The following is a 15,419-nucleotide window of genomic DNA, read 5'->3' as shown; positions in this document are numbered from 1 at the left end:
TGTTTGAAAACCAGTCCACCTCAACAAACTAAAAAAAGGATGAACCTAAGTAAGGAGAGGACAAACTAAAAACAACAGAGGTTTGGTTTTAAATAAGCATGGCTTATAGAGTAGAAGAAGCCAATCGCATTTACCTAGTTGTTGACTAAACATTGAAAAAGGCCAAATTTGGGGTGTGTCCCATCTTCTACTTTATTCATCATTTTCTTTTTTCTTTGTTTTGATCACCTAAACATATAAGCAATTTATAAATCTGACCGACTCCACACTAAATACTTCTTTCTAGTAAAAAACTGAGCTTCTAGCTTAATACACTATTTCAATTATGATTCACAATCTATTGTATTTATTTAAAAAATGTACTAGGATGTACTCCTCTCGCCCATTAAACATGACTAATCTGATTTGTTCCAGTCAAGTTTATCCATTATTAAAAGTAGAAATACATTTATCACTATTTATTCACTCTTTTATTTTATTCTCTCTACTTAATGTACAAATAAAATTACATAAAATACTGTACCGCCCAAGAAAAGAATCGTCTTCCTTGAAATGGAGGAAGTATATACTAATAGAGTAGTAGTATCAAATTATTATGAATCTAAAATAGTTGAAAATACACAGTAACACCATATAATGAAGAAGCAATAAAAACTTTGTTTACACTTTTAATGAAAACTTAAACAAAATGATGAATCACACTCGGAATCCGTAATTTTAATCTGGATGAAGCGAGAATTGGTATGTGTACATTTATCACTTACATTTTCACTCTGTTTGTTTTGCTCAAATGTCTGAAAAAAGATACATTCCAAGCTATTGGTATTTGTTTTGTTTCCAGGTATACAAATGTAAATACACGAACACATCGAAGTTCGATAACTGATTAGAGTCATAGAATGTTGTACGGAGTATATCACTGAGTAAGGTAAATGATTTCATATTTTCTGTATGTTGTAAGAATAAATATAACAAATACGACTAACATAATTGAGTGAACTACACAAATAATCTCTACTCATGGTCTATATGGGACATTCGGAATAAGATCATATTCCATGAATTTAAGCCCAATTGGGAGTTTGAGAATAAACGACTTTTTTAGCGCCTTGGTATATGGATGAGAGGATGGTACTCGGAGCTCTCATTTTCACCCGGATAGGTGATGGATAGCTTCAATGATGTTAGGAGTTGGGTAAACTCAAGGGCTATTTTTGGGGGTAACTGTTTTGATCCGCTTTTGTGACGAGACGAAGCAAGAAGCTTGTGCTTTTTCCAAGCCCTCACCCTGGATTAAAGTGGTACCATTTCCCACCTCTCGTGTGCTACTCGTTGCTTGCTTGAAACAGGTTCAATGGTTGTCCCCTTCCTTCTTTTTTTGTTGTTTGGCTACGTGCTTGGGTGTCTTCTGTTGGGTGTCGTGATGTATCATACCCTTGTGACCTTTGGTTGTCCTTTTTTGTTTTGTTCTGTTTGAGTACGTTGTGATGTTTGGAGTAGCTTGTTTTGGGGCAGTTGTGAACTCCTTGAGGTTCGTTGTTGTTCAGCTCACCATTTTCCAATGGTTTGAGCATTTTTTGTCTCATAAAAAAACACAAATAATCTCTAAACTTTGCGTTTTACATAATAGTCCTTGGATTTTACAAATATCCTAGTAAGTCCCTAGACTAAGGTGTAATCACATCCATGGTACTTTTTCACTATTCATTCCAAATTTCCATCCAAAATGCCCCAAGGCATGGAGGACATTTTTGGACTTTCACAAAAATGGGATATGTCGATACTACGTTATGATATTTTCTCTATCTCTCTCTGTATTGGTATGATATTTTCTTATAGTTTGAGTGAATAAGTGAAGTGAACAATATCATTTCAGACATTTAAACTATAAGAATATATTATACCGAATATTATAGAGAGATAGAGAAAATATCATACCCGATATTTAGATGTCTCATTTCTATGAAAGTCCAAACATACCCTTCATGCCTTGAGGGACATTTTCGGTGGAAATTTGGGATGAATAGTGAAAAGATATAATGAATGTGATTACACTTTAGTCCAAGGACTTAGTAGTATATTTTCAAAGTTCAGGGACTATTGACGTGTAAAACACAAAGTTAAGGGAGTATTTGTGCGATTCATTCTAGCTAATTATAAATATAGAGTGCATGGAGTGGTGGGAAATTAAAATACCAATAATGAGTAACTAAATAACTTATTTTGAATATAATTCTGAACTTATGTTAAATAATAGAGTACGAAGTGAGCTAAGGGAGGGAGAGTTACTAGGGGTGGGAAATTATACCGAAATACCGGACTTACCGTACCGGAAAAATACCGAAAATACTGATTTTTCGGTATACCGCAGTTCCGGTACGGTATGATACCGTACCGCATTGTTTCGGTATGGTAACGGTATCAATTTTTCTATACCGCGGTATACCGGTATACCGTGGATTCGGTATACCGCGGTATACCGGTATACCGATACATTTATATTAATATTAATATATATATATATATATATATAATATTAATATTAAATATGTTAATGGAATTAGCTCTGTGGGGTTTATGGTGGGTTTTGAATTAGCAAATGAAAAAATGTCGGGACATGAAACATATTGTACAGATGTCTATTTCACATCTACTCTTGAAATATAACAAAAATACATAGGATTCATTTTACATTTATCTGACTAGTGCTTTGTTTCATGCAATATGCGAATTGCTAAATAACAATACGAAAAAATATAAAGATATTTTGAAACTTCTAATCATTATAATTATTTTAAATGTTTTTTCATAAATATAGTTCATTTTTCATAAATATGTTATAATATATATATATATAGGTCCATGATCAATTGAGATTTTTTAGGCTAATTGAGAAATGAGATGCAATCTCATCCACTCATTTTTATTAAATGAATGGTCCAGATTTTGCCACACAAAAAATATTTTTAGATTAATTAATTGTGAAAGGGCATAGTGGTAATTTTATAATCTAATTATGATTTAATCAGGGTTCTTTCAATTTGGGCGATTTCTGTGACCAGTCGCTAAATCCACCGCCCTTCACCACCTCTCCCGCCTAATCATCCGCCGCCCTCCGCCGTCTGGACCCCCACTCCGCTCGTCAAAGTCTCCCTCATCGCCGAATCGCTGTTCCTCGTTACCGTCGACGTATCGAGCTCCCCCGAGCTCGCCGCGTCCTACACCAGCCCCGGCCAGTACCTGCATCTCCGCCTCCGCGACCGCCGCACGGTCCTTGCCATCTCCTCTCCTCCGTCGCTCGCCGCCTCCAGCGGCGTGTTTGAATTTCTGGTGAAGCCTATCGCCGGCTCCACGGCGGAGCTCCTCTGTGAGCTGCAGAGATGCGATGTGGTCGAATTGAGTCAGGCGGTTGGTGACGGTTTCGATGTGGATTGAATCTCGCCGCCGGAGAAATATCAAACGGTGCTCATCTTCGCTGGAAATTGAACGGAACCACTGTTGCTCTTCCGCGTGACTATTCTGGTAATCGTGATTGCCTTTTTGATAACCTCAGATTTTCGCCGTTTTTATTTGGTTGATTTTGCGAAGAAATGTTTGAAATATTGTGTGAACTGAGTATTGAAAGATAACCTGATTTCTACGCCCAATTTGTTCGTGTGATGATTTCATAATTTTGGAATTTGTGCTTTGATTCAACATTATCTGCTTTTGAACCGATTTCCAGTGATATGAAATCTGTAGTATAGAAAAAAGCTCAATTGGATTCTGCTATAATCAAATTTGATGCGAGATTTTGAAACTTTTCTTTTTTAATCACATTTAGCTTCAAATGAATGTGCTATAACTGTATCGCTCTTTCTAGGTTTCATCATAGGAAATAAAGGTCGTGATCAAGGGAATTATAAGTGTTATTTTTTAGTTGTTGACATTTTAATACAAGTTGTTGACATTTGATATTCTCGAGATTCAAATGTGAATTGTAAGTGTTATTTTTTAGTTGTTGACATTTTAATACGAGTTGTTGACATTTGATATTCTTGGTATTGATACGTGAATTGTAAGTGTTGTTTTTTAGTTGTTGACATTTTAATACGAGTTGTTGACATTTGATATTCTCGGTATTGATACGTGAATTGTAAGTGTTATTTTTTAGTTGTTGACATTTTAATACGAGTTGTTGACATTTGATATTCTCGAGATTCAAATGTGAATTATAAGTGTTATTTTTTAGTTGTTGACATTTTAATACGAGTTGTTGACATTTGATATTCTCGGTATTCAAATGTGAATTGTAAGTGTTATTTTTTAGTTGTTGACATTTTAATACGAGCTGTTGACATTTGATATTCTGGCTATTGAAATGAAATGACACTTATACCCCCGTGTTGACATAATGTGATAGCTGTTGACATTTAGTTAATCTTGTGAATTAGTGGCTGATATTGCATCTCATTTCTCAATTTAGCTAAATAATCTCAACCTAACAGGACCCTATATATATATATATATATATATATTACATTTAAAAAAAGTTTAAAAATATAATTTTCTAATCCACGGTATACCGTTACCATACCGCATACCGTTATTACGGTATGGTAACGGTATAAAAAATTATCATACCGAATTTTCGGTATACCGGAATTCCGGTATACCGGAAATTCGGTACGGTATCGGTATGGAATTTTGTCATACCGTAATTCCCGGTACGGTATGCGGTATGGCGACCCACCCCTAGGAGTTACATATGTGATAGTTAGGTGCCAATTTACGACAAGAGAATCGACCTAAAAATCAATAATAAAAAGGTGTAGTAGCTAGGGAATGTGGAGAAATCATGGCTACATGTTGAGGCGTGTGTGCGCGGCACACTCTTAGCCACATCCATATGTGACAATTAATACGTGCAAAAAAGTGTCTCCACTTATCACTTCTCTTTAATAAATTAATTAAGAAAAACAGTATACCAATGTATACAAATTAAAATTGCTTCGCATTAATCACGTTTAGTAATGAATACCTACTTTCGTTTTTCGTTGAACTTTATGATTTTGGCAGCATCGTTTAACTCACAATTAATATTCAATACGTCGTTTGCTACAAAGAAGTGCATTCAATACTGATTATGAAGATTTTTTTTAATTGTTTTTGTAGGTAATGTCGTTAGATAATAGAGAGATTGCTCATAAAAATTTGAGTGAATTTTGATATTTTTATAATGGTCTTAAATTTTACAAATGTTCAATTTGATCCCTTTGTTAAGGCATATCATTATTTAAATTCAGCATATCTACGTGTCATAACGTGATTTTATAAAATTTAATTTCAAATCATCTGTTTAGTAAGTAAAATGAAGTACTGGTGATTGATATAAAACTGAATTTGAAAATTTTGTGCATAAACTACACACATTGCGCACACAAAATGTGTGTTTGTATGTGTGTGTACTTTTTGTATAGTGTGTATTTTGTGTATAATGTGTGTGAAGTATGTATGTTATGGATATAGAATTCCAATTATGTACTTTTTATGGAGTATTAAATTCAAATTTTATAATTGAGAAATTTAGAATAGTAATCCAATTTCAAATATTTTTTTGATATCAAATACTGGATCATTGAAGAAGTTCAATTATAACAATGTATTTAGATTGTACTTATCCATTTTCTCTACTAATATACTATTAATATGATTAGGGGTACACTAAAGAGAGTGGCTAGAGTAGCATAAGAGCATCCACAATTGTGCTCTTGCCAGCGAGCACGGTTGTGGGCCCGACGCCACTATTCCTGCCTGCTCTCTGGCAAGAGCACAACACCCACAGCTGTGCTCTTCCGCAAGGACGAGCACAATTCAATTTAAAATTCAATTAAACAAAAACATTTCCATAATATTAAAATTCATTAAAAAACCACAATAAATATTACAAATTACAAATAAAATAAAAAAGACATAATTAAACTCCTGAAAATTAAAAATTACATAATTAAACTCCTAAAAATTAAAAATTACATAATTAAAAGCTAAAAATACCCCCGTGGAACCCCCAATTGTCTTTGGAGACCCAATATCATGGCCTCGTGCGATCGAAGTTGCGAGGGGGTCATAGTGGACCTATTGGCCATATTGAGTTGGGCCAAAAGCTGCCACAATGAGTTGGTGGGGGTGGAGGTGGCTCATATGGAACTGGAGCATCGGCGGTTGCAGCCGCAGCTCGACGGCGGTTGGCCGCCGCCTTCTTCCTTTCTTGCGGTCGGTGTTGGGAACCGCTCGGGCCGGCGTCGGGGCTACTCAAGTTAGCTTCGGCGAGTTGGCTAGCCACTTCTTCGGAGCCGGCGTCGGATAGAGATACCGACCTTGACCGTTTGGAGGAGCCGCTAGAGGAGGATGTTACGCCTCCCATATACTTCGGGTGCGTCCGCGTCTCCTGCCAAACGTTGAGGTACTTGAACGGCTTGTAGTTCATGGATTGGTAGGTGCTCATCGCGGCAGTGATGAAGTCGACCCCGTTCCGGCCGCTCCCCGCATTCCGCTCTTCCTGGAGGAAATAACCATTGAACTTGCCAGTTTCATCGTTGGCTCGGAAGATGGCGTTGCGCACCATGCTCTCGTTGCACTCGACTGTTCCCGGCGGCCGGTTTTCATTGTACCAGCGAGCGATGCGCCACCAAAAGTGATCGTCGGATTGGTTCGTGCCAACCACCGGATCTTCGGAGATTTCCAAGTACGCCTTGTACAATTTATCCATCTCCGCCGGAGTGTACGGTGTGCGGACACTGCGAGTAGGAGGAGTCGGAGTTTGGGAGTGGGCGGTCGGTCTAGGCTCCGGTGTCCACCCGTATCGCCCTTCGGGGGCACCTTGGTCGTCGATTGGGTATGGCCGGTAGCCACCCGGAACGCCTGAACTTTGGGTTTGAGGAGGGGCCGAGTATTCCATTTTCGGACTAAGAAACGGTGGTGAACCAAACCATTTGGGGTTCCAACCGGAGCACGGGGGGTTATCGCCGTGGCCGGACATTGTTATGGTGTAGGAGTGGAAGAAAGATTGAGAATGGATATGGGAGAATGAAGATGAGAATGGATATGGGAGAATGAAGATGAGAATTGTGTAATTTGGTGTGAATTTTTGGGTGTGAAAGTGGGGGTATTTAAAGATGAAAATGTGTATTTTTGGGGGAAAAAAAAAAAAAATAAAAGTGGTAAAAAACGGTAATAAACGGATATATTTTTTTTGGGAAGTGAAATTTTTTTATTTTATTTTTTATCGGTTTTTTTAATTAAAAACCGATTTTTAATAAACAAAATTTTCAAAGGCAACGGCATATCGCTTGCCGCCACGTCGCCTGCTCGCTGGCACAGACGTGCTCTTCGCAGCGAGCAGCACCGTGCCAGCGGCGCGAGCGCAGCGGCGGTGGAGCTTGTCCGTGCCAGCTGCACAGACGGACGAACGCCGTCCGTCCACCGCTGCGCGTGCTCTAAAATTCTTAATCCTTAATCATATTAGTCCAATCTTTGCTTATGAAACATCTATAAATCCTTAGTTAGTTATCTCATTCTTCAAATATAAAATAATCATTCGGTCCGCCGATGAATACTTTGATCTAACAAACAAGCTGGCGCGAGCGCAGCGGCGGTGGAGCTTGTCCGTGCCAGCGGCACAGACGGACGAACGTCGTCCGTCCACCGCTGCGCGTGCTCTAAAATTCTTAATCCTTAATCATATTAGTCCAATCTTTGCTTATGAAACATCTATAAATCCTTAGTTAGTTATCTCATTCTTCAAATATAAAATAATCATTCAGTCCGCCGATGAATACTTTGATCTAACAAACAAAAAAAATATGATGAGGTCTAAATACATGGAGGAACATTATTGATCCCTAAAAAAATTGAATACGATGAATAAAATTAAAGTCAAGGTACCCAATCAGTTAGTACTGGTTTTAGAAATTAAAACAAGTACTCCGTATGTGAATATTTGTCAAATTTTGTAAAATTATTGATCGATAATTGATAAGATATGATATGATAAAACTACTCAGATCTTAGGATTGCTATATTTTAGTGTATCCAGATTGGGGGTACTATATTGCTATATTTTGATACTACTATATTGTGATATTTTGTTTTGTTTGTGCAAATCTATTTTATAGAAGAAAAAAAATCATTCCCTTATAAAACCAAACATGATCAAATGCACGCTCGTTATTAGATCGTATCATCAAATGCCAAGTTGAAATGATCACGCGACTACAGACAAAAATTACTACTATCTTTTAAGTACAAAAAATTAATACACAAAATTACTAACATTTGAATTTTTTTTAAATAATCATAATATGAAAACGTCCTTAAATTGAGTGGAAATTGTCTTAATCTTTTACTCTTTTAGAACGCTTTTATTTGTGTATCATAATTTTAATTGGAACACCAATAATACGAACACTTTATGAAGCGTTGGTGGTATAATCAAATACACATAGCGTACTTAATAGTATTAAAAAATGTAATTAGTCATTCTTTTTCTTGTGGTGCGCCTTCAAATCCACATAGACAATAATCATTAGATCCATCGGTGGATACCCTTTAAAACAAAAAAAGAGGGTTATAATCAAATTACCGTCCTTAAAAATATACAACATTTGAAACGGCAAGGGTTTTAATGCAAAACTGGTAAAGTAAGCGATAGATAGAAAGAAAAAGTTATTGGAGCATTGTTAGTGGAGAATGAGACTCACCTCATTTGAGGGAAAAAGTTTCCTTAAATAGAATTGGTCAATTTTTACGGGACATCCCAAAATGGAAATTGTGGTTTATTTTCAAGGAACGGAGGGAGTATCATGCATCAATTGAATCTTAATTTTTTTAAAAATAATACTTTCACATTTATCCGTAATAATTTTAATTTTTTATTTTTTGGACGGAAGAGAAACATCTTACAATCAAATACTACCCATCGCTCATCATAAGCAACTCGTAGTTCTTCACTTAACTCTTAAATATCATTTTTCTTAAATTTCTTATATAAAAGAAAATCTCATTTATGGTTTGACGGAAAAAATAATAATACCTCTGTCCTTGAAAAATAAAAACTTTTTGAATGACACGAGTTTTAATGCATAATTAGTAAAATAAAAGAGAAAAGAAAAATGAATAAAGTAAGAGAGATGAAGAGAAAAAGTAATGAAAATAATGTTAGTGAATTGTGGGGTCCACGTTCTAAAATATAAAGTTTAGAAAGTTTCTAATTTTAAGTGACCACCCAAAAAGAAAATAATTGTTTTTTTAAGGGACGGAGGTACTATATTACTCCCCCGGTCCACAAAAAATAGTCTCATTTTTCCATTTTGGGATGTCCGCAAAAATAGTCTCATTTCTAAAAATGGAAAGTTTCTCTCTCATACCTTTTCCATTTTTTCTCCTCCCTCTCATACTTTACCCATTTTTTTCTCCATTTCTCTCTTATTTTACCTACTTTTTCTCTCATTCTCTCTTACTTTATCAATTTCTCATTAAAATCTGTGTTATCCACAAATGAAACTATTTTTTATGGACAGAGAGGTGTTATAGTACTATTGTTGTAAATTATTTTCTTATTTATTCATAAAAAACATAATTGAATATAATTGTTGTAGGATCTTTAAAAATGTGGTAATATTTTTGAACAACATGTATTTTATGTAATTAACCATAAACATAATACGTTCAACAACTTATCCGGACGATCCATAGCGAAAGCGATTAGAGAAGAAGACTTCCTTGAACTCTTCGATTTAGTGGCATAACTCCAATTAATTGTGTTTCTTTTTCCCTTATTTAGGTGTTTTCTGTAGTATGCTTCGATTTAGTGGCATAACTCCAATTAATTGTGTTTCTTTTTCCCTTATTTAGGTGTTTTCTGTAGTATGTCTAGTTTGATGAGATCTTACCATGTATGTACTCTCTTTGTATCATAAAATTATTATTTTTTCAATTTTTATCCGTTCTATAATTATAGTCTATTTTTATTTTTGGTAAGTTTTCTATTTGCACATCTCTTTTTTTACTAACAATATTCCATTTTTTTCTTATTTCTATTTTACTAGTGCCTTTTTAAAAGTTGTGGGATGGCGGAGTATATGTGCACATGTTATAGACTCCCTTCATTCGTCATAACTTGTCACTAGTTTCATTTTTAGTTGTTTGTTTGCCGATACTCGTCCCTCTTACTTTTTACTCCCCCTATTCCACTGAAAATGACTCACTTTCTTTTCTATTGGTTGTCAAACTTCTTTATATATTTTATGTCTTTTACTTTACCCACTCCACTTATCACACAAAATAAAGTTGCATAAAATCACGTACCGTTCAAGGAAGGGGTCATCTTCCTTGAGACGGAATGAGTACTACTTTTGATAGTGAACCTCATATTCTATTAACTCATTTTCACCTATGTTTTATTACAAAACTAAATATATAAAAATAAGGACAATCAATTAAATTTTTAACACACTTTTTGTTACTCTATTCGTCTGTGAATAAGAGTCTCGATTCATTATTATTGTAACTTATTAAGAGGCTTCTGTTGGAATCGTACTTGGTCAAACGCCTTTGACTAATAATAAATGTTACAAGACATTTAATTTTGTGAAATTAAATGCAATAGCGTCGATCTACGTTCCGAGTAAATGACCGTAGTATATTCATTTTCTCAAATCCGATTCCCGGTGAGTGAGAAATAATATATTAAAATTGGTCACAATAAAGCTAGAAATGAACTATGTGAAAAAACTAAGGGATTAATTAACTAAGCGTTAATTATCCCACATCGGGGATGATAAACTTCTTTGATGAAGTATTTAATCAGATGAATTATTATGTGTAATAATTATCGTGGAATAAGACAGGTGACAGAGCCCATGCACCGTGACCCGTGCCCCGGACGACGGGTCGTGTGCCGTGTGCCTTGGATCTTGGATCTTGATCTTTGGGTGGTCTTTGGGTTGTTCTCTGGAGCTGGTCGTTGAGCGTGGCTCAAGCCCCGCTTGTTCTTTTTAGACCATCCCAAACTCCACGCTATCCCCAACGGGTCTTGGTCCACGTCATGTTCCCGCTGGACCCCGACGCATAACGGGACACAAAAGGTCTCCGTTGGACCCCGACGCACAACGGGAGACAAAAGGTCCCGCTGGACCCCGACGAATAACGTGAGACAAAAGGTCCCGACGGTCCATGGTGTATCCCGTCGTGTAGCATGTCCAGGTGCGTCGTGTCTCTTCAGCTCCCAATGGCTAGTGCACCAGTCAATAACCCCCGGCAGTTACAGTCAAGCCATCATGGTACACATAATTGCTGTTGACTCCATTAATGCCCCTGCGGGTGGACTTGGCCTATAAATAGGCATGCATCCATTGCATTATACACAGAACATACACAAGCATTCTTGCATACACGCTTTCTCCCTCTCTGCATAATCTTCCCGTCGAAGCTCTGCCCCCGCCTTACTCCCGTTCGCCAGAGCTCTGCTGCTAGCGGTGCTGCTACTTCAGAGACGAAGCCTTTTTATCTCTGGGGACGACACGCCAAACCGAGAGCACTACCAGGGCGTATCTCGTCTTGCGGAAAGAGGACTCCTCGACTCGGCTTACATCTTTACGGTTTATTGTTTCGAATTCTTCTTTGTAATTTCAATTCAGTTTATTTCTGTTTAATTTCTTCATTCTTCATTGGGTTGTATTACGGCCGGTTAGTGTATCTTTGTATCACAGTCAATTTTCAACCAACAATCGTAAGACGAGATATACTTACCGTTGAAGATGGAGTTTGGACTTTAAATTGAATCTAAAACTTTCGAAACTAATACCTTAGCATGGAGATGGATCCCGTTGCTAAGTTCGCCATCGCCGCTTTCCCTGACTCCAACACCGACGCGCCCACTGTTCCCTACTGGGTCCCCGCCACGACCACGACTCCCGTCGAGTCCACATCATTACCTATGACTACCCATAACGCCATGAGAAATTACTAACCCGTTTGGGTTAATTGGTGCATCTACCTTTGGTGTGGCACCGATGGTTCCACATTAAGTGGTTCCATGGGATCCTTGATAGGATCGATTGTTGGACCTTTCGAGGTCAACACGGTGTTGGGGCCTTCGGGACCAACACGAAGAATGACGGTTCCACTTTTTGTGGTTCCACGAGATCTTCCAATGGATCGTGTGTTGAGTCCTTTGGGATCAACACGAGTATTGGGCCTTCGGGGCCAACACGCAAATTGACGGTTCCACTGTTAGTGGTTCCTTGAGATCCTCTAACGGATCAAGTGTTGAGGCCTTTGGGATCAACACGTGTGTTGGGGCCTTAGGGGCCAACACGAGAACTAGTGGTTCCACGTTAAGTGGCTCCATAGAATCCTATAATGGATTGAGTATTGGGACCGCCGGGTTGAACACGAGAATTGATGCCTTTGGGATCAACACGACTGACTCCAATGTGGGGGAGAGACCTCGTGAATGTGAATGGTCGGTAAGTCCTACGGGACGTCTCCCGTCGTTCCCATGGATAGGGTCGTTGGGCGTGTCCCATTGGTCTCAAGGGACGTCTCCCGTTCGTCGGGAGACATGGGAGATGTTTTGCTCCCGTCCGTGCCTTAGAAAATGTTCGAAGACATTTGACACACATTGGTCCCATGGGACGTCTCCCGTTCGTCGGGTGACATGACGGACATTCGACTCCTGTCCGTGGCATGGGAAATGCCGGGAGACATTTCTCACCCATTCGTACCTTTAAAACGTCGGGAGACTTTCGCTCCCGTTAGTGCCTTAGAATATGCCAGGAGACGTATGGCACACAACTGTGCCGTGGGAAATGTCGGGAGCAAATTTTGCACCCGTTGGTCTCCTATTTGTCGGGAGACATGGGCTCCCATCCGTGACTTAGGAAATGTCAGTAGACGTTTTGCACTCTTACATCCTATGTGAGATGTAGGGAGAAATTTTACACACGTACGTATCTTAGGAGATGTCGGGAGCAAATTTTGCACCCGTCAGTCTCCCGTTCATCGGGAGACATGGGGAGACATTTGGCTCTCGTTTGTGCCTTAGCAAATGTCGGGAGACATTTGGCACACGTCGGTCCCTTAGAAAATATCGGGAGACGTTTGACACCCGTCCGTGTCTTGAAAAAATGTCGGGAGATATTTGACACCCGTTCAGATGTCGTGAGAAAGATGAAGCCACCAACCAAGAAGCTTGGTAACATAGCCGACGTGGTAACTGAAGAAGTCAACAACGTCGAGAACAAAGGTGGTTGGTATATCGACTCGGGCGTCACTGCCCACGTGTGTGCCGATAGAAGTAAGTTCTATACTTACAAGACTGTTGAGAGGATGAAGCTCAGCATGGGGAACCAAGCCTCGTCCAAATGTGTCGACTTTGGAGATGTGGTCCTCAAGATGACGTCCGACGTGACAATCACTTTAAGAAAATGCTATATGTTCCGGACATGCGCAAGAACATAGTTTTTGGATCAATACTTGTAAATAGGGGTTTAAACTTGTATTTGAGTTTGATAAGTTCTTTGTGTATAAGTTTGGAAAACCCTCAGAAAATGTTATGTAACCGAGGGTTCTTTTTAAACTAAGTGTATCGGCTATTCGCCGCGTTAAAAAGCCATTGGCTAATAATGAAAATGCAAATACTTCCTCCTATTTGTGGCATTATAGATTAGGACATGTGAATCCTAATGCTATAAAAGTTTATTAAACTTGGATTTACTAAAGACAAAAGAAGTCAATACCCAAAACAAATGTGAGACTTGTCTTGAGGCGAAAATGACTAGATTATCGTTTCATTCTATTGAACGAAACATGAAACCCCTTGAAAATTCACATTGATGTATGTGATTTAAAATTCGTGCAAACTAGAAGTGGTATAAAATACTTTATCACGTTCATAGATGATTGCACAAGATGTTGCTATCTTTATTTTTTAAGAAGTAAAGATGAAGCAATTGAAGTGTTCAAAAATTATAAGAACGAAGTCGGGAATCAACTTGGATTGTAAATCAAAATGATTCAAAGTGATAGAGGAGGCGAATACGTAGCTCCGTTTGAGGAATTATGCAACACAGGTGGTATAATTCTTCAAACGGTTGCACCATATTCACCACAATCTATTGGTGCTACAGAACGCAAGAAACTGAACTCTTAAAGAGATGATAAATGCGTTACTGATTAGTTCAGGGATGCCCCAGAACATGTGGGGAGAAACTGTTTTGACAGCCAACCACATCCTAAACAAAATCTCACTCAAAAGTAAGGATGTTACTCCTTATGAGTTGTGGAAGAGAAGGAAGTCATCCTACAAATACCTCAATGTGTGGGGGTGTTCGACAAATGTGATGGTTCCTCTGCCGAAAGAAGTTACAATCGGTCCTAACACTGTTGATTGCATCTTTATTGGGTATACACTTAATTGGAGTGCTTATCGATTTGTTGTCTACAAGTCTGAAATACCGAATGCGTTCGTAGGAATAACAATCAAGTCAAGAAATGTAGTATTTCTTGAAAAATATATTTCCTCGCAAAGACAAAGAAAATGTTGCATCCAATTCTGAGATAAGAATTGAGGATGAAGCCACTAGTTCTGAATCAGCGGATGAAGAGCCAGAATCACACAAGCGAGCAAGGCCCGATCCAAACGATACAATACTAAGACGTGGTAGTAGGGTCAGTACACCAAAGACAGTTGGTCCTTACTATATTGCTTTTATGTTAGATGAATAACAAACATCGATAAAAGTAGCCTTTGCTGGCCCAGGCGGGCTGCATTAAAGAGAAACTGTTCAAAGCGAAATTGATTCAATTTTTCTAAACCACACTTAGGTGGTGGATGATCTATCTGAAGGTGCTAAACCTTTAGGATGCAAATGAGTCCTTAAAAGCAAGTTTAAGGTCGTTGGAACAGTTGATAAGTATAAATGGTGACTTAAGATGAAATCTATATGGAACAACCTGAAGGTTTTGTAGTACCTGGACAAGAGAGAAAGGTTTGCAAACTGGTTAAGTCCTTCTATGGATTGAAACGAGCATCTTTGCTTGAAATTTGATAGTGTGATGTTATCAAATGAATTTAAAATCAACGAATGTGACAAATGTGTCTACATTAAGAACACTGATAATGGATACGTTATAGTGTGTCTCTACGTTGATAATATGTTAATCATGGGTAGTAACACCTAAGTGATTAACTATCCGAAAACCATGTTAAAGAGAAACTTTGACATGAAGGATATGGGTCTACCCGATGTGATTTTTGGAATGAAAAATTCTAATTCAAATGAATCATCTTGACACAATCTCATTATGTTGAGAAAGTACTAAAGAGATTCAAACGCCCATGATGGCATGTCGGCTGAGACACCTATAGAGCTCAATGT

The sequence above is a fragment of the Salvia splendens genome, chromosome 4, assembly GCF_004379255.2.
Source record: "Salvia splendens isolate huo1 chromosome 4, SspV2, whole genome shotgun sequence".
In the NCBI taxonomy this organism is placed as follows: Eukaryota; Viridiplantae; Streptophyta; class Magnoliopsida; order Lamiales; family Lamiaceae; genus Salvia; species Salvia splendens.
The sequence above is the reverse complement of the archived record's forward strand: the minus strand, read 5'-3'. Positions refer to the sequence as shown.